Source organism: Trachypithecus francoisi, unplaced genomic scaffold (assembly GCF_009764315.1).
Source record: "Trachypithecus francoisi isolate TF-2019V2 unplaced genomic scaffold, Tfra_2.0 Lachesis_group2, whole genome shotgun sequence".
NCBI lineage: Eukaryota > Metazoa > Chordata > Mammalia > Primates > Cercopithecidae > Trachypithecus > Trachypithecus francoisi.
In genome coordinates, this window is record NW_022681465.1 from 117,541,790 (window position 1) to 117,567,093 (window position 25,304).

The 25,304-nt window shown below is 45.7% G+C and overlaps 1 protein-coding gene and 1 long non-coding RNA gene across 4 annotated transcripts in view; one reads left to right on the forward strand and one right to left on the reverse strand.

Annotated features, from left to right (window-relative positions):
• KCNIP1 (potassium voltage-gated channel interacting protein 1) overlaps positions 1-25,304 on the forward strand; it is a 395,147-nt gene that overhangs the window by 306,872 nt on the left and 62,971 nt on the right. The gene's annotated exons all lie outside the window — the stretch shown is intronic.
• Positions 477-25,304, reverse strand: part of LOC117065439 — a 99,470-nt gene continuing 74,642 nt past the window's right edge. The window contains exon 3 of the long non-coding RNA XR_004429923.1: positions 477-827. This is a non-coding gene — a long non-coding RNA (uncharacterized LOC117065439). The remainder of the gene's footprint in view (positions 828-25,304) is intronic.

A 25,304-nucleotide genomic window follows, 5' to 3' on the forward strand; every position in this document is an offset into this window, starting at 1 on the left:
GTGACGTTCCATGTCAGGCTCTAAGGTCCCTGCTGGGACAGAGAGGGACTAACATTTACTTACACGCCTATAGCATGTCAGGCATATGCTTGTGCCTTTATATACATCAGCTCTGTTTTTGTCATTAAAACATCCCTGTAGAAAGACAGGCACTGCTGTCCCATTTTACAGATGGGAAAACCTGAGCTCTGAGTGGTTCAGCAAACCCTGGGTGCATCCCCCCACCTTTCCCCTGCAAAACCAACAAAAAAACAAAGGCACAGTTCCTGCCTTCCTGGAGCTGACAGACATTTAGGTTGATTCTGAAAGTCATTAGGCCCAGATTTTCACTCTTCATTTTTCTTGTTTGCGGTGAGAGAGCACACAGCTGAGTCAGGGGAAGGAGTGAAGGTCTAGGCCTACATCCACCCACCCCAAGGGAAAGGAGTAGGGGACCGACTGCTGGGCATGCAGACAGCAATTGGAGAAAAGTCAGCCCAGCTATGAACCCCATTTATTTCAATATGAGCCAAGAGGGATGGCATCTGTCACAGTTTCTGGACTTGGAATTTTGCATCTTGCCGTGTGTCCATAAGGAATTGGGAAAACTCTCTACCTGGCTGGACTGAGGCTTCAGCAAGCATTGTTTCTGCCCAGTGATGATCGGCTCAGTGTCCTTGGAAAGAGCAGAAAGTGACATCATGAACATATCTTCTCCTTTGCTTCTTCTCCTCACTCTTCATCATCATCATCATCATCAAATATGCGTCTGTGAGGCTACTTCTGGAGTTGAGACTTGGTTTTGAGCAATAATTTGTGATGCCCTCTCTGCCCAATCCAGCTTCAGGCTACAAATGAAGGTAAAAATCTCTAATTTAATGCCAAGTAACAGAAACCAGCTCTACTTATCTTAAGCCAAAAAGAGGGACTTCTCAGAGGCATTCTGATGGAGGATGGCAAGAGGGCCTCACGTGGAACCAGGGCCTGGAGTGGCACAGCATTCAGGAATCTCAGTCTCCCTCTCTCTCTCTCTGTTTCTCTCTCTCTCATCTCTGCTTGTTTCCCTTTACCTGTAGACATAATGTCATTTTTCCAATATCCATGGCAGAATGTGGCCACCAGTAACTCCAGGTGTATACCAGAAGCCTGGCCTCCCAGAAGAGGGTGAATTGATGCCCTTAGCTCCAACCTTCCACTCCCACCCTGAACCAAGCATCTGCTGGCCAGAAGGAGCTCATATTGCAGGAATATTGAAATTTTCACTAAAATCATTTGAATCGGGGGAAGACATTTCCTAGAAAGCAGGGTGCTAATCTGACAAACCCACAGTGGTCCCTTTCATCTGGCAATTCATCTTCTACAAAGGTCACACCATCCTTTTCACTTTCCAACCTCTGCACCAGTGCCCAAGTCTGTCAATCCCTCCTCTCATTCTGAAGCATCCTCTGCACTCCATTCACCAGTGCCAAGCCTTGCCCTTCTCTGGGGCTCAGCTTTGTCCCACCTTCTCGGAGAAGGCTGCCCTGGTCCCTGCAGCCACTATGAGCTGCCTTTTCTGAGCTCTTCTGCTGTGGAGGATCCATGCCATTGACCAGGCACCCGTTTTCCACATACTGAGCATTGCTGAGCACCTACTCTGTGCCCGGCACTGGGCTTCAGGGCCATGGGGGGTGCTCCAAAGGGTAAAATGCAACCAAAGCCCCAAAGGAGCTCACATTCTAGTCATGTTCACAAAGAGGTAATAAATCCATAAATTGTATGTACTATTCTAGTCACAATAAAATTGTGTTGTACTGTGATACTGGGTATCCATTTTAAAAGGGGGAGCATTGGCTGAATCTGGATCACTACAGTAGGAAATGCATATAGATAATCATTTACCCATGAATATTAATGTATTTAATGAGGGTAAAAGATATTACTTAAAGCAAAGTATTCGTTCCAGCTACTGTTGGATTTGTTCATTACTCTTTCCTATGCAGATATTACCCGTGATTTACCTGCATATCAAGCATCTGGATACAGCTCAAATCCACCTGTGGGTAAATTAGGTTAGCCATTTGTTGGCAAAAATTACAATGTTAACTAATTTCCAGAGTATGCTTGCAGTCAGTAGTTTCACACTTAGGTACATGACTTGCGTTCACATCATCTAGTTAATGGTGTGAACAGAAATTTTCTTTATGCTTTTGGAATATAATAAGATAATGTTAAGCTAATGTAAGACTGTTAACAGTACCTGGTTCTGAACTGTATTTATAAGGTGTATCATAAAACCTTTATTTTGGAGCTTGCCAATCTTAAATTCAGAACAATTCAAAAATGAGCCAGAATCAAGTTTGCATCATTACCACTTATAAAAATAAGGATCTGCAAGTTGGCTGGATAAAACATATTCTAAAATAATGACTTAAGTGACTCTGGAGTCAGCATAAAAGATAAAAATTGGGTATACTCAAAATTATCTTCAAAATATCTTAAGTCATTCTTAAAATACATGTAAATATGCCAACTCAAAATACATCCAACAAAACTAATATTTTTCTCAATTTGTTGGGAGAAATTTCTCCTTCTTTAGTTGTGCATTAGATGAGGAAGTCAGAGTGCACTCAGGGCCATGTTGCATAAAAATGACAGATTTTCAGTGTATGTTAATATGCAGGTCACACTCGGCCCAGTGAGATGCTTACCTAGAGGAGACACGTGGAAGCCAAGGCCAGGGAAGGCATAATTCACTCTGGAGAATTGCTTTAACTGGCAAAGCTCAGTTTCTCTCCAGATCCCATTTTGCTCTGGTTAAATTCACATGCATCAAACCAAGACCAAAGAGTATGATGTGGTTCCAGCCACAGTTGGCCAATAGCAATTTCTAGGCCCACCTTCACCAAGGCAGGTCCTAGATGTGTTGCGAGGCATTTGGAGTTTATTGAGATCTGCAAAGCTGACTTCTTTTCCAGTTTCAGGTGGTTCAGTCTGCTCTTGCCTCTCCTTGGTGTGTCAGAGCAGAGGAGAAATGGCTTTCAGTGCTGGGACCATAACCCTGTTTCCACTCCACTTCTGACTTATATCGTGGTCTGAGAATTGACATTCTGCTTGGAGAAACTTTGTTCCCCCAACCATAGCAAAGTTTAATTGCCATGTTCCTGCTGTGGGGGGAAATCCTGTTCGAGAAACCAGCCTCTCTCAAACCATTCAGTCATCTTGCTCATTGACCAATGATTTGGCCACCTGGCAAGAAATTAGAAAAATCTGTGCGTAGGAGAAAGCTTTCCAACAGCCCTGGAAAGGCCTTGGGCCCCAAAGGGCTAGTATGAGGTTGAGGTGGGGGAGAGGAAGAGAGAGCAAAACAGGCTGGGTACTGATCTTCCTCGTACTCCAAGGCTCAGAATTCTGACCTCTTGCCAACCTGCCTTCTCCAAGCAGCGAGAGTAGCATGACTCTGAGGGGCAAGGCCAGGGAGGATGTGACCTCTAAGTGCTCCAAGTCACTGGGAACACTGTTCTAATAATAGGCAAAGCTTCAGTTGATGGAGTGCCTATATGGGCCCTGTGAACAGCTTCCTCTCAGTTTTCCCAGAATGAAGCTCAGTGCACACACCAAGTGTGCAAGAAACACACAAGAATTAATGGCAATTTTAAGTCCTCGTGACAATCCCAGGCCTGCATCTGCAGGGAGTTTTATGAAGGCTGTTTACAGAAGTGTGGGAGGGGTTAAGAGAAAGACAAGAGAGTGTAAAATGCCCCAGAACTAGTAGCAGGAAGCTACTACCATCCCTGAGCCTGAAGGGCAGAACCCAGAGAGACCTGTGCTGTAGGTCAGGGCTGCCCAGCGTGAGCCTCGCTGCTGCTGCCAGTCCCCAACTCAACCGGAAAGAGCTGAACAATAAAGACCCTGTGAGCACCTGAAACTTCCCACCGGCTGCATCCTGTTAGAAGCTAGAGGTCGTGGGAGCCTGGGAGATGCCATCCATGAAGATGAGCTTCCAGGGGCAGAGAGCAGAGTGGATGTGGAGGGGCAAATGGGGACCATCCAGCACAGTCACCATCTCATAGACATTTTCCTCCACCTTCTACCTCAAGTAGCCAGTAGAGTTCAAGCAGGACTGTGGAGCATCATCCTAACAATTGCATGGCTGCTTCCCACTGTCCCTTTAATAGTGCACATGGGAGGGAGCCACAGGTCAGCAAGGCTCTTGGCTCCCGCTGTGGCCCTCACCCATGCCCACCCCTATTCCTGTCCCCATGCTTAGAACATCAGCTTCACTCTGGCTGTCCATGTGCACAGACATGACTCAGTAAGTCTTTTCTCTTCTTTTTTTTTTTTTTGGAGACTGAGCCTCACCCTGTCACCCCCAGGCTGGAGTGCAGTGGCATGATCTCAGTTCACTGCAACTTCCACCTCCCAGGTTCAAGCAGTTCTCCTGCCTCAGCCTCCTGAGTAGCTGGAACTACAGGCATGAGCCACCATGCCTGGCTAATTTTTGTATTTTTAGTAGAGATGGGATTTCACCATGTTGGCCACGCTGGTCTTGAATTCCTGACCTCAGGTAATCTGCGCACCTCAACCTCCCAAAGTCCTGGGATTACAGGTGTGAGCCACCGCACCCAGCCAACTCAGTAAGTCTTTCGAATGTGAGTGGAGGCCCCAACTCAGGGCTTCCAAGTCCTGAGAAATGGGGGTGGGGAGGGAGCCAAGAGCTCTGGTTTCGAGTCCCAGCTCTGTCACCCACTTCTTAGGGCAGGCACCCACCACCGCCTTGGCTCAGGCCTCAGTTTCCATCTGGAAGGTGCTGGTTGGCTTGATGGGCCTCTATGGGCCCTCCAGCTCTGTGGCTCCATGTCAAATGCCCCTGACCACCCTTGAGATTAACCCTTTCCCGAGGATGGACAGCTTCCCCACATCATTCTAGGTCCCTCACACTTCCCCAGCTCCTACAGAAATAACCTATCCCATCCCTTAAGATCTCCAACTGTTGGGGGTAAGTTTTTGGTTAAAAAGAGTGAGACAGACTTTGGAACTAGTCAAAACAAGCTGCTGTAAGAGTACACGTGTGTACCTGCAGACTAGTGCGATCAGATGACCTTCCCACCGGGCTGCACAGCACTGGATGTCCTCACAGTCACTCAGCCACTCAGCAAACCTTGACTGCACAACAACCCATGCCAGACCTGCTGCTGGACTCTAGGAATGTTGAGAAATGAATATAATACCCAGGCTATGGCCTCAAAACATTCAAAACCCAGGGCAGGACACAGACAGGGACACAGATGTGATACCTGCTGGGATACATTCCTCACGAGGCTCTCTAAGAGTTATCTAAGCAGGGACCTAGAGGGAGGAGGTATCACCTGAGTTGAACCTAAAAGAAAGGCATTGCAGGCAGAGGGATCAGTATAAGCAAATGCACAGAGACCAAAAAGAATAGCATGGGGGATTCCACCAAAGAAGTGAAAGAGAATAGGATGTTACATGTCTCAGTCCCTTTTCTGTTGCTTAGAACACCTGAAACTAGGCAATTTATAAAGAAAAGGAATTTATTTCTTATGGAGGCTTGGAAGTCCCAGGTTGAGGGAGCACATCTGGTGAGCCCTTCTTGCTGGGGGCAGGTACTCTTTGCATAGTCCCAAAGCAGCATAGGGCATCATATGGTGAGGGGGCTGAGTGTGCTAGCTCAGGTTTCTCCTAAAAAGCCGCCAGTCCCACTCCACAAGTAATCCATTAAATCATTAACCCATGAATAGATTTACCTCGTAAAGGTTCTACCTCGCAATACTGCCACATTGGAGATTGAGTTTCAACATGAGTTTTTGAGGGGACAAGTATTCAAACTATAGCTCATAGAGATTGCTTTTCCTAGAGATGGCAGATGAGTTTTGGAGGCAGAGGGAGAGGGGAGGATCACACAGATCTCATCGTGTGTACAGACCTGCCCTTCCTGCCGGTAGTGAGCAGCAGAGGAAGGGTCTGTCTTGTGAACCATTGAAGCTACAGAGTCTAGCACAGCATCCAGGCCACAGCAGGAGCATGAGACGTACCTGGTGAGTGAGCAAGAGAATGGAAGAAGAAATCAAAGGAGGCAAATGACTCCATCAGATTTGCATTTGAGACGATCACTGCAAAGACTGCACCAGTCCCAAATTCCCAAGACAGCCATGTTTTCCACAACAGGTCTGAACATATAACCATTCTCAGGCTCCTGTTGGGGGTTTGGGAGCCTAGAAACTGAGACAGCCTCACAGGTGACAGATCACAAGCAGCCATCTAAGTCGAAGTTTCCAAAGTCATGGGGCTTCTGGTTTGTGGGCTTATTTCGGTAGTCCTTGGGCCCAGCATCAAAAGCATTAAGACAGGCACTGAGGGACTCCATTTCTAGCCTCTCAGTCCTGACTGCTCGAGGACCAAGTGGTACTTCTTGCCTGCGTGACTTTAATGCTTGTCTAATAATGAGCTAGTCTTCTCTGATCACTTTTTTTTTTTTTTAACCCAAAGTAGGTGGGCATTGTCCCAAGAGCCTTTGGAAAGCAGCCGCCTCTTACTAGGACTTCACAGTATCATTTTGCTTTGCTCTCTTCATGGTCACAATTACCTTCCATTCATGGTGGGTGTGTGTCAGGATCCCCACAAGAAACAGAGGGACACCCAAATTAGGATACTTCAGAGGGACTCATGACAAAGGCATGGGTGGGAGTAGGGGGGAATACAAGGGACAGTGCAGGAATCTTGGCCTTTATTGTAAATGCAATATATGTCCGCTATGGAAAATTTGAGAAATACAGCGACTAGAAAGAAGAAAAACCACAACGCCTGAATTCCTACCACATGGAGAGAAGTATCATTAACACTTTTTGGCAGAGTCTCCTTCCTTTCTCCCTTTCTCCTTCTTTCTATAGAGAGATCTTTCCTCAGGACTTGAGGAATTTTGCAGATTCAAAATTTTAAAAATTTGCGGAGGCAGTGAGGAGTTAACATGCACAGCTCAGGAATACTCTGCTTTTTATCTGGAACCAGGCTTGGAACAAGACTCCTTGCTTTCTTGTCCTGTGTTTTCATCTTCTCTCAGAACCCTAACTTTGAGATGAGACCTTTGACTATTATTAGGTGGGTGCAAAAGTAATTTCAGTTTTTGGCATTATTTTTAATAGAACTGCTTCTGTGTCCTCAGATCTCCACCGTTCATCTCCTGATAGGCCCCTGAATTTTTTCCTGGCCCCTTTGAGCTCCTTCCAGGAGTAGAATGATCATAAGAGCTGCCATTTATTGCTTATTCTGGCCTATTTTCTTAGGCACATTAGCCCATCTAACCGTTCCCATGGCCCACAGAGGTGGGAGGAGCATGAAGAAAGATGCAAGGAAATAAGCTCGTCTAAAGGTATCTCTGGCTCCCAAAGAACATAGGACATTACCATCTTGAAGTTAGCTTCTCAGGAAACCAAGGCCCAGCTGCTTTTCAAATCCTCAAAATATTAGTATGAATTATAGATATAGTTATAGCCTTCAGAACTTCTGGCACAGCCCAAAACTGTTGGCTGTAAAACCATGTTTCCTAAATTCAATCATGTTTCTCATTGATTTCCATTTTGAAATTGGAAGTCTTTGCCCTCAAGATATAATAAAAACCATACCGAAGAAAATGGAAAACTTTTCCCCCTTAATATTTAAAGGAGAATGATTTTTATAAAAAACATTCATTTGTCTACTTAAAGTAAATCACAGTGCGGTGCCAGTCTGGATTTGGAGCATAACACTTTTTGTGATTTATGGTTTCTGCCAGGAGACACCCAGCTAATGATATTTGTTCCTATGTCCTTCCCCGACTAGCTGGGTGGCAGCTGAAGAGCTAAGGTGAGGGGAGACCAGGACTCCAGGCCTGTCCCATGTTCCTGTCTCACCCATTTGTGGATTTCAACCCTGGGCTTAGTGTCTGCCTCTAGTGACATGGGAAGAAAGGGATGGGTCCTCTCCTTCTTCTTGTCAAATGGCCCCCAGAGTCCCACCAAGGTGGAGCTCCAGGCTCCTGACCAGTGGGACTCCCCGACCCTCCCGCTGTGCCCAGTCTATCCCTCCTTCTGTGCCCAGCAGAGCTCAGGAGACTTGTCCTTGGCCACTCTTGTGCCTTTACTGCTGTGTGTCCTGGACAGGAGCCAGCATGGGCTTGCTGTTCACAGAGAAAGCTCACGTGGCAAAAGAACCAGTGAGATTAACAAGTCGAGGTTGGGATCTATCTCAGAGATGGAGCCAATGGGGTCTGCAGAGGATTTCCCTGGGGACTGGACGGGTGAGGAAGGAGAACGCTCTCAGATGACACCTAGGTGGCTGATGTCATAGAATGGGCATTTCCTGGAAGATCTGTTCAGGGGCATTTGGTGAGACAGAAATCAAGGGTTTGGTTTGGGACCTGATATGTTTGAGCACCCTGTCAGCCACCCAGGTGGAAAGGTTGAGGACGGCTGACGGCATGAGTCTGGAGCTCAAAGGAGAGGATAGGTGGGGCTTGAGTTCCACATTTGAGGGCATCCATGATGGGAAGCACATGTTGGGGGGCCCACACAGGAGTCTGTGTGTTCCACTGCAGTGCATGTGGGGACACGTGGGTATGTGTTTCTGCATGTACATTGTCATGCGTGACTCAGAATGTCACATCCATCACAGTTTCCTGTCTGACCTTGGCCAAAGTAGGTCTGACGTTTCCTGGCCTGCAAAATGAGAGAGTGATGTTAGATGGCATCTGAGACCCTTGCCATCTCCACAGTTCTAGAAGTTGGGGAATCCCAAAGATGCTGCCATCCATGGTTTGTTTGGGTGAACAGGAGCAGAGGTCTTCAGATCACAAGCAGTGAGGTTAGATGCGAGTTCTGCACCTCCCCTGGGGCCTTCAGCAGCTGCATTCCTGACCCAGCAGAGGACTTGCCTGATCTCCAGGAGAGTAAAGGGGCTGAGGCCAAAAAGACACATGGGCTACTGCTCCCCCAGCCCCATATTATACCCTTCTCATCGCTGCAATTCAACATAAAAGCATATGGTTCACACCTACCCACTCATTCATTCATTCAGCACATGCTCATTTTTGAACCCACAAATATATATTGGATATCGAGGCTGTGCTGAATGCCACAGATTGCAAGAGGAATCAGACCCCAACCTGCCCAGGAGGAACTCACACGTCTTTCCAACATCAATTTCTACTTCTTGGTTCTCCTCTCAATGTGTACAACACAGACCTTTCCTTGCAAGGCTTGAGCACAATCCAGCAGTCACTCCTTGTCTCCAGGCCTGGCTGTAGACACAGTGGGGGCTCCTTCTTGCCGTCTGCACTCCAGTCAGGGGAAGACACCAATCCCCTATCAAATGACCATAGCCAGCATTTACTGAATGTAGACACACTGTAGGTAGCAGACTTCAGGCATCCAGTCCAGGTATTGCAGAAAGGTAGTTTCTATTTTTCTGTAACTGAACTTGACTTCTTTCTTGGGTCCTCATTCTGCTGGGCATGGATATTTTAGTTTTAGTTTATTTGGGGTAAGCTCAGCCAGTGCAAAGAGTTTGCAGTCTATGTAGGGTGTTCTTTCCCTTCTCTTCCCACTAGAGAATTTACAAGGTGTCCTGGCACTGGTGAGGAAAGAGCTACCTGGGGGAGGAATGACTCTCTGTCACTGAAGGCTGTGCTGGAACCACATTTCCTCTGTCTCCAGCCCTGAATATACCAGAGCATCCCATTTCCTCCATGTTGAACCGCAAGACCTTTCCAAGACTGCCCAGGTCTCTGCTCGTCCTTCTCCAGGAGATGCTAATCTCCCGAAGAGTCTCCTCTCCAATCTGAGAACTGAGGCCTTTCCTGCCTTCCTGCCACCAAACAGTCCTGGAGTAGAGGAGAGCCAGAAGCTTTGCCACCTCCCCAAGCTACATCCAGGAAGAGACACCAAGCCCACTTGTCCTGACTCTCAAAGCCTACTTAAAAGCTTAGGTTCTGTCATCACAAGATCATGGGCAAAAGCCCTCGCCTGGTCCTAGAGAGAGTGGAGTCAGAAACACTCTCAGCATTTGAGTCTTTTGTTCCTCCTCTGTCTATCCTCCTTTCCCTCCAGCCCAGAGAATCTTCCTCTACTCCCTGGAGAGAAACCTATCCCACACACCCTCACATATTCTTCAAGATCTATTGGTTAAGGCATCCAACTTATTGCTTGAGCATTTCAAGGACTGGGCTTTGGAAAGCCAAGAATGGGAGTTGCAAAGTCTTCCTTAAAACTCAAAAACTGGGCTTATGGGTGCTCTTCTCTTTTTCTCGGCATTTGCCTAAAAGCTGCCCTGAGGACACCTGGGAGAGGCCATCTCACCACTTCTTGAATCAGGGATAGAGGATAGAGAAGAAGACACTGGGGAAAGAAGCACTATGTGGTATTTCAGATCATCCTGGCTCAGGTGTTGGTTCTGATCCTCTCAACGACTCTCGAGGGAATATGTCAGCTCCATTTGGCAGACTGAGACCTGAGTCTCAGAATGACTTGTCCATGGTCACACAGTTACTAAATATCTGAGCCAGACTGAAATTCTGGGGTATTTGACTTTAAAGTCCCAGCCTTTAAATTATCCCACACTTGCTTATTCCAACTTGGACTTGCTGGAGTCCCATAGACAGAGGCTGCTCTCCCACCGTGCTGAAGCTGGTGCATACTGGGTTTCAGCAGGAGAAAGGAGGGTGCCTGGGCTTCATCTCCACCTAGCTGCCTCTCCCCCAGCAGCTACACCAGGCCAGCCAAGGGGATTTTAGCCCGAATCCAGGGTTTCTCCTACAGAAGACAAGGAGTTTGGGCATTGCCAGAGTTAGAAGAACAGAAAGAGAATGTTCTGGATTTCTCATCAAAGGCCCCTTGCCTGAGAAATATAACTAAATTCACCCTTAGGTCATCTTACAGTCTGTCCTGCCCCAGTGATCCCCACTCAGGGAATTGCTCCACCCACATCCTGGTCCCCAAACCAGAGGCCTGGGAGTCAACCTTGACATTTCCTCCCCTACATCCCTAATCAGTCAAGTCCTGTTTATCCTGCCCTCTGAGAGTCTGCACCTACATCTCTCTCCTCTCCTTCCCACATACCATGGCCCAGCAGCTTTACCATCGTGTCTCACGGATCTCTGCACTGCTCCCAGCTGGCCTGTGCCTTCACTCCTGCCCCCTCCTCCAGCCCTGTGTACACTCCCTTCCACCACCCTTTCTATACTCTCCTCCAATCCCATCTACACCCTCCTTCAACCCTGTCTGTACTCTCCTCCAATCCTGTCCACACACTCCAAACAAAGTCATATTTCTAAGACAAATTTGACCATGCCACTTTCTCCCACAGGTCCCCACCACCTCCTGGATCCCATCCTCAGTGTTAGCCAGATACTGCCAAGGCCTTGTGATCTGCCCCGCCCATGTCTCTAGCCTCATCCTGTGACCCCTCCTATACTCTGTGTTCTGGCCATGCCGACCAATGGGCTCCTCTTCCTGCACCCTCATCCACTCTTGCACATCCTGCACTCTGTGCCTGAACAGCTCTGTTTCTCTTCTTTTCTTCCGGCACATGTCTGCTCTACCTGCAGGTCATCTTTTTTTTTTTTTTTTGAGACGGAGTCTCGCTCTGTCACCCGGGCTGGAGTGCAGTGGCCGGATCTCAGCTCACTGCAAGCTCCGCCTCCCGGGTTTACGCCATTCTCCTGCCTCAGCCTCCAGAGTAGCTGGGACTACAGGCGCCCGCCACCTCGCCCGGCTAGATTTTTGTATTTTTTTTTAGTAGAGACGGAGTTTCACCGTGTTAGCCAGGATGGTCTCGATCTCCTGACCTCGTGATCCGCCCGTCTCGGCCTCCCAAAGTGCTGGGATTACAGGCTTGAGCCACCGCGTCCGGCCTGCAGATCATCTTAGATATCCCTTCTCCTAGGAAGGCTTTCCTAACCTCTCAAAACAGGCTCAGTTCCCCTCTTCAATTCTCACTGGCCCCCTCCCTAGCATTTCCCTCTCTGCATTGTAATTCCACCTTGTTCAAGTACTCATCTCCCCACTACCCTATAAGATCTAGGAGGGTAGAGTCTGGGTCCCATTCATTTCTGTACCCTGAGTATTTAGTAAAGACAGGGTTTCACCATGTTGACCAGGCTGGTCTCGAACTCCTGAGCTCAGGTAATCCACCCGCCTCAGCCTTCCAAAGTGCTAGAATTACAGGCATGAGCCACCACGCCCGGCCCTCTGCATTCTTTTATTCAAAACTATTTATTGAGATCTACTATTGGTTATATTTTGGGGATGAACAAGGCAGACAAGGTGCCCTGCCCTCAAGAGGTTTTCAGTTTAGTGGGGAGCAAAGCAAAAAGACAAACAAACAGTTAAATATAACATCTAGTAGTGATAAACACTTCAAAGAAAACTAAAGCAGGGGCAAGAGAGCATGGGGGGATTGATGTTTTAGACAAGGTGGTAAAGGGAGGTCTCTCTACAGAGGTAGCATTTGAGCAGCAGCCCGAGCACTCAGAAGATCCTTGGTAAAATTTAGTTGACTCCTGAACTAACTGAGTGTCTCACTCAGTGAAAGCCTCTAACCCATTTTTCTAGAAGTCTTTCCCTTCAGCTCATTTTGTTCCAAGTCACAGGCATCAGGCTTGGAAGACCTGAGTGGGAGAGTAATTAACCTAATACACTGCACAGGGAATGGAAGCCCGAACCCCCAGAAGCCTTTTCTGCAAAAGGGCCAGGGCTTGGGTAATAAAATGGTGCTTTCATTCTCATTAATGGGGCAATTGATTTAAAGAACAGACCCAGTGGCTTATTGATCAGTTTTAATCATTAGAAAATGCTGAATTAATGAATCTAACTGCCATGAGGCCCCTATGGGATTTGGGGAAGGCCAGTTAGGTACAATAACCTTGTCCCCTTCCAGTCCAGCAGACAGATTTATTTACAGAAATCTAGATTTTTTTTTCTGGAAAAAAAGTCAAAGAGTCACTGGGGGTTAAATCACTTTTTCAGCTGACCTGAGAGATCATCCCAAGCCTTTGTAATATGCCTGTTTCTCCTGCCATGCTCTGTTCCTATCTAGCTTTTCAGAACAAACTTTTCATTTTAGAATAGTTTGAAATTATAGTTACAGAAAAACTTCAAAGATAGTAAGAGAGTTCCCACATCCTGCACACCTGGCAACCCCCGTTGGTAACAGCTTAGGTTAACACTGTCACACTAATGGACCAATGTTGCAATGTTATTATTTGCTCAAGTCAATACTTAACTCAGACTTCCTGAGTTTTTACTTGAAGTCCTTTTTCTAGTTCAGGATCCCACATTCCATTTAGTAGGCATGTCTCCTTAGATTCCTCTTGGCTGTGACCGTTTCTTAGGCTTCCCTGTTTTGGTGACCTTGACAATGTTAAGGAGATATTGGGCAGATGTCTGTAGAATGTCCCTCAACTGGGTCTCATCTGAAGCTTTTCTGATGATTGCACTGGGGTTTGGGGAGGAAGAGCACAGAGGTAAAGTGTCATTCACATCACATCATTTGAAGAGTGCATGCTATCAACACAACCTACCACTGCTGATGGTGACCTCGATCACCTGGCTAAGGTCGTGTTTGTCAGGTTTCTCTGCTGTGAAATCATTTTCCTCTCTTCCTCTCTTGGCTCTTTGGAAGGAAGTCACTGTGTGCAACTCACACTGAAGGAGTGAAAGTTATAGACCCTCTTTAAGGATGAACCATCTTCATGAATTATTGGGAATTATTCTGCATAAGAGGTTTGTTTATAATAATATGAGCTCACGGATATTTGTGTTGACACTTTGGGTTATAATCCAATCGTATTTTACTTCTTTTGTTGCTCAAATTATTCCATCTTTGGCTACTGGGGGCTCCTGCAGTTGGCTCCTATGTCCCTATCATTGAGGGGTTTGGGTTTTGTGTGTGTTTGAGTGTGTGTGTGTGTGTGCACTTCTTCACTGTTGGCAGCAAAAGATCCTTAGGCTCACTTTGAGCATCTCCTGCCCTGGCCCTGGAGCCACTCCAAGGAACCTCCAAGAATCTCTGATTTCTTTTATTACTGGTTCCTACTATAATTTTCATAATGGGCTGTCATTTTGTTTTGTTTTGTTTTCTTTATAATTATAAGGGTAAGTCAGCTCATTGCATAAAATATAGCAAAGATATGAAAGAATGAAAATAAGTATCCCAAATAACCCAAACGGCAAAGAAATCCAGCATCAACATTTTGGGGTACTTTCATCTGGACTTTTTGCTAGTTGCTGGCTCTTAAGAAGTCTGTGCTTTCACTCTTGATCTCTGCCAGACCAAGGGGCCTGATTTGCCTCTCTGCCCCAGCATCTGTGGTTGCAGCAGCGATTCCATTTGGCCATCCTCAGGTGGTCTGCTCGCTGAGCCCCTGCCTGCTTCTCCCTCCAGGAGACTACAGGCCCAAGAGGCCAGGAGCCAGGGTGTGTCCTCCAGCAGACTCTGAGGAAGTGAATACATCATTGTTCTATGACTTCCAACATGATAGTTGACCTCATTTTCCTCTTCTCTATGAAGTAAATGAGGTAATATATACAAAGTGCTCAAAGAAAGGCCTGGTAAGAAACAGGTATCTTAAAAAGTGAAAACTATCGGCCAGGTGCGGTGGCTCATGCCTATAATCCCAGCACTTTGGGAGGCCGAGCGGGTGGATCGTGAGTTCAGGAGTTCGAGACCTGCCTGACCAACACGGAGAAACCTCCTCTCTATTAAAAACAGAAAATAAGCTGGGTGTGGTGACAGGTGCCTGTAATCCCTGCTACTCTGGAGGCTGAGGCAGGAGAATCGCTTGAACCCAGGAGGCAGAGGTTGTGGTGAGCCGAGATCATGCCATTGCTCTCCAGCCTGGGCAACAAGAGTGAAACTCCGTCTCAAAAAAAAAGTAAAAATTGTCAGTATTATAACTGTAATTACTATTAGCAATCCAAAGATACACATATCTAATGATAGAAGTTCAGGCATAGTGTGGTAGACAGGTGCCTGGGAGGGATGAATTTCCACAAGCAAACTGCCTTCTCCTTGGAGACCTAATGAAATTCATCTGGTCCTTCTTGAGAATTTGACTGAGTTGGGAACTGTGTCTCTACCAGATCAGCAAATGGAAGAGAAGCTTCCTGGGGCTCTAGCCAAAAAGAGTATGTGCTGAGGGGCAGTATTGCACTGTGGTTGAGAACATGAGCTCTAGAGCCAGGCTGCTCAGGTTCAAAGCCCAGCTTCATCACTTACCTGCTGGGCAGCAGTCTGAGTTATTTTAACCTCACTAGGCACAATGTAAGGACAACAATATTGAATATCCCATAAAGATGCTGGGAATGTCAAATAAGTTCACAAATGGAAGAACTTGACACAGTACCTAGCCCAGAGTAAGCAGCCAATTAATATTACTCGAGTTACTGTTTTTATTACTTCATCATTCAGGACTCTTTAGGTTGCAAGAACCAGGAAAGCCAACCCAGAATCACTTAAACAAAAGGGAATGTATTGGCTCATGTAACTGAACTTCAACATTTTACAGAATCTCATTGGCTCTGATGGGCTCATATGTCCATCCCCAAACCAATCACAGTGACTGAGGGATTATCCAAAGGTCACACTGGCCACTTTGATTCACAGGTTTTATCCCTATAGGAAATCACAGGTAGTAGATGTGGGGCTGCAGAAATGCAATATGCACTTTTCCTTGAAACTGCGTCCCTTTTCCCTGTGGATGAAGGTTGAAAGGAGAACTCTCTAAGAGATTAAGTATTGAGCTGATGCGCAAGTCACAGGCAGAAATAAGAGTAGCTGTGCAGCCAGGCTCCTGGCCAGGGAGGGCAGGTAAGGAGGGGAGGCAAAGTTTGGTAAACAGGAAGCTAATCTATGGGCAAGAATCATTTTCTTCAGCATCCCGACCTCTCCTAAAAGGTTCTCCACTGGTCCCTGCTAGGACAAAGGAATTACCACCAGACTCGAGTCAGGAGTCCTGGGCTGGTTCTGCTGTATGACATGGGACAGGTGGCTTGCCTGGTCTGGGCCACAGCCTCCTCTCTGTCGATGAGCAGGTTGGTTGTTCCAGCACCATGTCAGCCCTAGAAATCTCTGAATTATTGACCAGATCAGTAATTGCTCTCTTGCATTTACTTTTCCTTCAAATAAAGAGATTGGCATACAGGGGAGGAGCCCAGTGCAGCTGAAATGGTTGGCTCAGGTTCCAGAACTCAGAAACCAGACAAGAGTTGGGAACCCATGATGTGGGAGGAGGGGTGTGCCACTCCTTACTAGTGCCTAATCTGTTTAAGACACTAATGTTTCAGTATTATCCACAGATTCTGATGCCAGGAAGCCCAGATGACTGGGGTCAGTCATTAGCATGCTTTCTGGAGGTGGTTCCCAGGCGCAGGCTACCTGCAGTCTGGCTGGATGGGCCCTGCACCATGCTTGCTTCTGGGAACCTGGTTTTGGGGTTGCCATAATCTCTGAAAGAATCACTAGGCCACCCTCTGGGTGGGTCCTTCTGTAGGAATTATGGATAAAATTGTTCCAGTAGTCTTACCTTCTTGGGGAACCCTTCCTGGATTCCCAGACTGGGCTGGTTGTCCCTGCATCCTAGCCCCACAGCCCTCCTGCTTCTCTTTCTCATCACAGTCTTGTCATCTCTACCAACTGTCGGCCCACTTCACTGAACATGTGAATAAAGGGACTGGGGTCTCTCTAGCCCCTAGCATAGATCTGACACATAGTGTGCGATCTCTATTAAATGAATGAATGAATGAATGAATGAATATATTTAGATAATTCAGATTACTCTTTCTAGCTAAGCAGTGTAAAGCAGGAAAACATGCCATGAATATGATTTATGGCAAGTTTTTAAACCTCTGTGAACCTCAGTTTCACCTCTTATAAAATAAATAGAATAATTTGTCCTTACTTCATGAGACTCTTTTGAAGATTAAATGAAATAATGCATACACTACTACTCACTGTCCTTACTTGAATATTCCTAGGTCCTTGGTGCTACATTAGGTTACAAAGAATGTATTTAAAGTAATAGAGTGATATTTAATAAATATTCATTTTCTTTCCCCAGAACTACCTTAAATTAATTTGTTGAAAGGATGGATGGATGGTGGATGGATTGAAGTATCGGGCTTCCAGCAGCAGGGGATGGAGTGAGTGTGTGGATACCGCTGGCTCAGCAGAAGGTTATACCATTTTAGAGTAACTATCTTGGACTTCGGAGAGTTCCTGGGTATGAAGGTTTGGCTTTAATTAAAGTCTCAGCACAGTGTTAAATGCCATTTTATTTTAGGTCATAATTAACACTAATGAGATGAGTGGATCACAAACAGCGCACATTTTGAGAAAGTGAAAAACAACATCCGAGCTTGGTGGTTTCCATTTTCGCTTTTCCCCCTCCCGTGCTCTGTTCAATTAAAAGTTTTGAGAAAATATTACAACCATACTCCTTGTCTTTGTGGTAATGAAGCATATTAATTTCAATGTGATGAATACAATATTCCACTGACTTTTTTATTCCCTTATCTATAAAAGTTTAAAATAATGAACCAATTAAATCAGGAGAGAAGAATGCAGGGTTTGCCTGGGGATCCAATTCAGCAACCAGAGAACTGAAAGAACAAACTTTTTTGACAGAGTCTGGGCCAGACTTCATCCCTTACCTATAGCCGACAAACACTAAGTCAAATTGGGCAGATATGGACCAGCACAGAACACATACTATATTGAGGATGGAAAGGCCAGGTTCTAGACCATCCTTTAATATTTTCTCAGTGAATATTTGTTGGATGAATACGTGGATGGATGGATGAATAGATGGATGGATGGGCAGATGGACGAAGGGAGAGATGGATGAATGAATTGTTGGATGAAATTGAACGATGAAGCAGATGACCTCCCATGGTCTAATTCTTTCTAAGGTAGCAAATTAAGCCTAGGATGGGCTAACCTAACCCTTCCAAGGACTTAGAAGTTAGGGCAAGAACTTACAAGTAAGGGTTCAGTTCTCTGACCTCACTCCCCTAGAGGCATAAACTATAAATTATAGAATTGGCCTGAGCTCAGTTTCCCTGGGAGCTCTGCTCTAAAGCAGAGCCCCTTCTCCCTGCACCAGTTTGGTTAACCCAGGTAAGGCTGAGCCTCCCCCAGCAGGAGCTTCTGCTTTGGAAGAGAACATCTTGGGCCAGGCATGATGGCTCATGCCTGTAATCCCAGCACTTTGGGAGGCCAAAGTGGTGGATCGCCTGAGCTCAGGAGTTCGAGACCACCCTGGGCAACATGGTGAAACCCCTTCTCTACTAAAATACAAAAATGCAGCACACCTGTAATCCTAGCTACTGGGGAAGCTGAGGCAGGAGAATCGCTTGAGCCTGGGAGGTGGAGGTTGCAGTGAGCTGAGATCACGCCATTGCACTCCAGCCTGGGCGACAGAGTGAGACTCTGTCTCAAAAAATAAAAAAAATTCAAAAAAGAAGAGGACATCTGGAGCAGGCCTGTGAACCTGACACATGGTCCAGGTATCTCCTTGAGGACCTCTGGAAGTCTCCCCACCTCCCTGTGGTCCTTTAGGCATTAACACCACCTTGACACTGTGTCTTCTGAGGCAGTCTGGAAGTTCATACCCCACAATCTCTGTGTACCTTGTCCCCCATTCTGTTCTCTCCATTGCAGATGGTTTAAAACACACACACATACACACTCAAAATGTTGTTCCTTTGCTTAAAACCCACTGTGGCCAGGCTAGACAAATCCTTAACACAGTCTACAATATTCTACATGGCCTGGCCCCTGGGTGTCTCCCAACCTGATCTGTCGCACACCACCTCCACCCTCACCTGTTCCCCGGTCCTAGTACTGACCTTTGCTTCATTCCTACACACCTCTTCAGCAGTTAGGCCCCCACAGCCCTCAGAACCTTTACACTTGCTGTCTGTTTTGCTTTAAATGTTCTTGCCCAACCTACCACCTAGTTAATGGCTATTCCTCCTTCAGCTCTTAGCTAAAGCATCACTTCCTCAAGGAGGGCAGCCCTGATGAAACTTGCTATACAAACTCCAGCCTGGGTTGGGCCTTATCTTTATGCTGTCATGGCCCTGGGCAGTTTTCCTTTATGGCACTAATCACGGCTTATATGATACACTTATGCTATTATTTGAGTTACGTCTGTCTCCCTCATTACGCCACTAGCATAAGAACCATTTATTTTTAATCATTGTGTCCCTAGTCCTTAGCACAGAGCCTGGCTCATAATAGATGCTTAATAAATATTTGCTGAATAAATGAATGAGTGAATGAACAAATGCCTCATTCAAGAGCTTTGGCTCTTCCTGCACTACTACACTACTTCTATTTTTCATCTCTTAACTCTCAAAGCACTTTCTTTGTGCTGGGCCTATGCTGGGAGCTTCGACAGTAAAGCTTAGACAGTAAACTACAGTTGCTCTCAAGCAGTTCACAATATAACAAAAAAGAGACACAAATACACAGTGACAATACAGTGTGCTGAGTGCTACAATAGATGGAGGAGTGCGATTTTATGGATGTGGAGAAGAAATCCTTCTATTCCTCACTGGAGGCTTCACTAAGGAGATATTCCCTAAGCTGCTTCTGGAAGGAAAAGGTATTGGCCAAGAAAATAAGGGTGGAGGCAGAACTTCAGGTGAGAGGACCAGCATATGCAAAGCTTCAGAGGGCAGAACCTGGCACTGGAAACAAAATGCAAGTCACTTCAAGGACTGAGTCCTGGATGAGGACATGGGGCTATGAGAGATGAGGCTGGGGAGGGAGGCAGGGGCCAGATCACAGAGGTCTTTCAATGACAGCAACATACGGCAGCTGTAGAGACAGCATGGAAGGGACTGGTGTGGTGAGACCTGTGATTTGGAGAACTCCCTCTCTAAGGGGTTCAGAAAAGAGATGTCCATATTTCAAGTGAAGGATTTCCTCCCACGGAGAAACTGAGGCTCTGCTCCAGGGCTGTCCATCAAATTCCTTCCCAGAATCCAAATGCTTCCAAAGGATGCTCAGTGTGGCTGACCTTGCTTATTCATTGTGGGGAGAATTAATTTCAGGGCGGGGAATTTTAAAAAAATATAAGATTAAGCAGTGTAATCAGCTGCTGCTGAAAGTTGCAAATGCAATAAATAATAATAGCATTGAGAGCTGTTTTTAATAACTCACCAGTGTAATTTAGCCTCGGCTTCTTGGAGCATATTTAAAATATGTCATAGTGTGTCTAATGGCAAATGCCTCATTGCCAGCCTCTGAAGACAAATGTCTTCCCAGGAGGGAGGGGGGCAGAAAATAGAGGAGAAATTGGAGGATTTGATTGCAAACAGGGTGTAGGAAGGCAAGCATTGTTCATTCTGACACCACTAATTCAAAATCTGTGATCTTTGCCTAGACAATAGGTTTTAGTTGGTTTGTCTTGAAGGGTGAAGCAGATGGATAGTAATAATATGGCAAAGGGGATATTTATAATTCGTAAGAGAAGAGATTGTTTTCAGAATCTGTAGAATCGCCATTTTCATGCAGTCCACATTCTAATTACAGATCATCCTGGACTATCTATTATAGCAGGTCCCCAGGCAACTGATATCTTGACAACATTTGTTTTACTTAGTTGAGTTACTAAATATTCATGATACCATGAAAATGTGTTATTTAAAAGTGTTTGATGAATCCCGAGTTTTAGTAATTCATACATGCTGTCCCCACCCGACCCCGATTAGTCTAAACTGGTGGGATGGGGCTAGGAGTCCTCCCCTCTCGGGTAAACAACTTGACACAATTAAAGTGAGATGAACTTTGGAGTCAGACAGACCCGAGTTCAAACTCTAGTTCTACCACTTACTAGCTGCGACCTTTTGCAATTTAAACTCTGAGGCTCTATTCCCGATCTCTTAAGTGAGAGTGGTGATGCTGATGACCATGACAGTTAGTATTTATGGATGGCCTATTGCATTATCTCTATCACAACGATACAGTGACATAGGTCTACCATGGTTCCTATTTCACAGATGAGGAAACTTGAAACTTAGCAAACTCAAGTAAGTTTCCTGAGGCACAGGGCTAGTGAATTACCACTCTGGGACCTAACGTCTGTTCTGGCTGGCTTCAAAGCCCATGCTATTAAGTGGGCTCTGATACTATCTTGTACAGTTGGGGGAAGATTTGAGAAGATATGTGTAAAGTATAGTTCCTGGTATGTAATTAAGACTTTGTAAATATCTCTTATACGGAAGGACTGAATTTCTCTTCCTTGGCTGTGTCCTCATGGGGAGATATAACGTCTATGTCACTCTCAAAGCTTTGTTAATGTCCTTGTCACTCTATACCCTTGTCCAAGTTACTCCACACCCTTCAGAGCCTCAGGTTTTTAATCTGTAAAATGGCGATGTGGGGGTGGTGAGTGAGAGCTCTTACACATACTGCTAGGTTGGGGGTAAATTAGTGAAACAACTTTGGGAAACAATTTGGCAATACTTAGTAAAAGGTGCATAGATCCTGTGACACAGCAGTTCTATTCCTGGGATAAACACTAAAGCAGGTTGTCTCCACCTCTGCACTACTGACATCTTGGGACAGATATTTCATTGTGATGGGGGCTGTTCTGGGCATTGTAGGGGATTTAGCGGCATACCTGGCAATTTATTCCCAAGAAGAAAGCAATGAGGAAGCATGGAAGGGAGGGAGGAAGGAAGGAAGGAGGAAGGAAGGAAGGAAGGAAGGAAGGAAGGAAGGAAGGAAGGGAAATATTTAATAGTTAAGTTACATCCACAGGTTTGATTATAAATGTGTATATTGAATTGGAATTTCTGTTGAAATTCTGATCCCTTCTAGACAAAGAAGGTAAAAATTGAAACATGTCAATGGATATCTAAATATCATTACTCACTGGTTTTATTTGCAAATGGCTTTCCATTGACAACAGTTACATTTTGTTCAAAGCAAAAAATGACTGGTGCTGACAATCCACAGGAACATGGTGCAGTCATTAATGAATGTTCTCATTATTCCTCCCTGCTGGGAGGCATCGATCCCCATTCTCCAGCCTGTTTTAAGCAGAGACCTACATCTCCACCTGTCAGCTTGGAACCCTAGTACAGAATGTTGATGAGATGGAGAATGAAGAATGGACCCTGCAGGCTGAAATTTTGGGAGAGTAGGTTCTGAAATTTATCCCAAAGGACACGGAATCCTGGAAGCAGGGGTCAAGATTCTCCCAAAATTGATCTCCCAGAACGCTTGGAATGATTGTTCCGACGGTTTTCTAAAATGCCAGGGGAAAACCAGGAAACTTCTCTCCCGTTGTCTTCCCTCCTTCCTCCCCAGTCTCCATGGAGCTGACAATAAAATCAAATAAGCAGACCTGACTGAGAATTAACTCCTGAGGGACAGAGACTCTGGGGATAGAGAGCCAGCCCTGCTGGATTCCACAAGGTGCTGCTTAAAGCACGACACCTCTTCCCGATGATAGATTTTGAAAGAAGGCCTGATAGCTAGATGCGCTGAGGGTTTTTTGTTTTTTGTTTTTTGTTTTTTAACCTTTCAGCGTCTGTCTAAAATTGCTCTGGGCTGGGTACAGTGGCTTCCACCTGTAATCCCAACACTTTGGGAGCTGAGGCAGGAGGGTCGCTTGAGCCCAGGAGTTTCAGACCAGCCTGGGCAATATAGTGAGACATCTATGTCTAGAATTTTTTTAATTAGTTGGGCTTGCTGCCTGTGCCTCTAGTTCCAACTACTTGGGAGGCTGAGATGGGGGGGGGATCACTTGAGCCCAGGGTGCTGAGGCTGCGGTGAACCATGATTACACCACTGAACTCCAGCCTGGGCAACAGAGTGAGACCCTGTCTCAATATATATGTATATATAGGGCCGGGTACAGTGGTTCACGCCTGTAATCCTGCCACTTTGGGAGGCCAAGGCGGGTGGATCACGAGGTCAGGAGTTCGAGACCACCCTGGCCAACATGGTGAAACCATGTCTCTACTAAAAAATACAAAAATATTAGCTGGGCATGGTGGCGCGCACCTGTAGTCCCAGCTACTCAGGAGGCTGAGACAAGGCAATCACTCGAACCCGGGAGGCAGGGGTTGCAGTAAGCTGAGATCACACCAATGCACTCCAGCCTGGCAACAGAGCAACACCCCGTCTCTAAAATAAAATAAAATTGCTCTGTAAGTTGACACCACTAAAAATATCATTAGTGGTTATAATAATTAAGATAAAGGAGAAAACTGTGCAGAGCCCAGCACAGTGCTCACTCCATGGAAAATCCTGATGACATTTAGCTTCCCTCTCTTTGCCCCCATTTTCTTATCTGTAAAACAGAAATAATGCTGTATCCTAATTCAAAAGTTGATTATGGAGAGTGGCATAGTATTTTTTCAACAAATATTTATTGAGAAACTGCAACATGCAAATAGATGTAAAAGGTTAAACAGAACTTTGCAAATTGAAAATCCTAAAGGACATTTTAGACTTTGTGAACTTCCTAATAGGTCAGACTTTTTATCTATCTGCAGTGTCCAACAGGCGCAAGAGCTTGGGTGGACTGTGAATATCTAAGAAAAGAGAGAGGAAAGGAGGGAGGAAGAGGAAAGAAGGAAGGGAGGAAAAAGGGAGGGAGGGAACCAGGGAGGCGGGGGGAGGGAGAGAAGGGGGAGGAAGGGAAGGAAGGAAGGGAGGAAAGGAAAGGAAAGGAAAGGAAAGGAAAGGAAAGGAAAGGAAAGGAAAGGAAAGGAAAGGAAAGGAAAGGAAAGGAAAGGAAAGGAAAGGATTACAGGTGGGAGGGAGGGAGGAAGGGAGATATCATTATTATTGTGCAATTGTTATCTTTATATAATTTAAACAAACCCATCCTGTGCCCACAAAAGGGCACCAAGATAAAGGCTAAGATAAAGAACACACGAATCATTTTCCCATTTTGGTCAGTGATGGGAATGGGAATGATTTTCTCTCTGAACCATAACCATCTTGTGGTTAAATAATTGCTTTCTGATAGAATCAGGAGCTCTGAGATGGTGCTCTGAGGAGTTCTTTCATCTCTTTTGCACCTTTTAAAGAAAAGAAAACTTTAAGTGCAATTATTGGCATTATTTTAATACCAACTGCAGCAGAACATTCTGGAAAATGAGGCCCCTATCAAATTAGTTTGTCCAAATGAGGTTTAGACAGTACCTTACCAGGAGAACCAGTCAGAAAGCCCCCGTGGCAGCAGCAAGCCCTGTTGAGTCAAGGGCACATGGATGTCGTACTGCACATGTGTTTTCAGATAACTAAGTGAATTGCTCCGATCTTGTGGGACGTTGCACCACGGGGCCTCTCCATTTACTTCAGGTTACACAGCAACAAGCAAGCTGAGAGCAGCAGAAGTAGCTAGCTAAAATTGCATTTGATTTTGTGACTGCTAGAGGCTGATACTCAAGTGAAGTTTAAGCAAAAACAAATCATACTCAGCTGAAAACATTTACCTGGAAGAAAGATCTGTGGCTGGAGAATTGAAGTTCATGCACCCAGCAATTTCCAGAGGAAGTCTGATTCCCCTACCTGAAATAATACTCCTACCTCTCCCCAGATCCAGATCTCCAGACTATACCTACTCAATATGTGACTTGTCCATAGGGCCCAGCTGATCATTATTGCCTCGAGCTTATGGTTAATAATAATAGTAATAATTATACTAATATCATTATTCTTTCTACACATAATTACTAATTCATCTTAATCTCACAACTCTATGAAGTACACACTGTGAATATCTCTGTTTTAGAGGTGAGAAAACTTAGGCCCAGGGAAGTTAAGTAACTCACCACAGTCACAGAGCTAAGTAGGAGGCAGAGTTAACAGTCAATATAGGCTTCTGACCCAGAGAGTGTGCTCTGGACGTCTGTGCCACACTGCCATTCACTGGGTATCAGGGACTGTGCTGAGCAGTCTATGGCATCATCTCATTTTGTTATTGTAACAACTCTGTGCTATGGATATCAATATTATCCCCAGGTGAGGAAACTGGCTCCAAAAGCTTGAATGACTTATAGTGGTCACACATCTAGTAAGTGGCAGAGCTAAAATTCAAACCCAGAGCCAAAATTGTTTGTCAAAAGCTTGGCATTTGTGGAGTGTGACCATCTTGGTTTCCAAGACCCCTGGGAGACCTTGCAGACCACGGCCAGTATTCATTTGTCAAGATGCAAGGACCTAAATTGGAATCCAGTCTTTTATGATGTCTGGATCGTACCAAAAGTCAGGTATCTGGTCCATGAGGTTAGCTAATCCTCCCCGATCCCACGCCCCCCACCCCC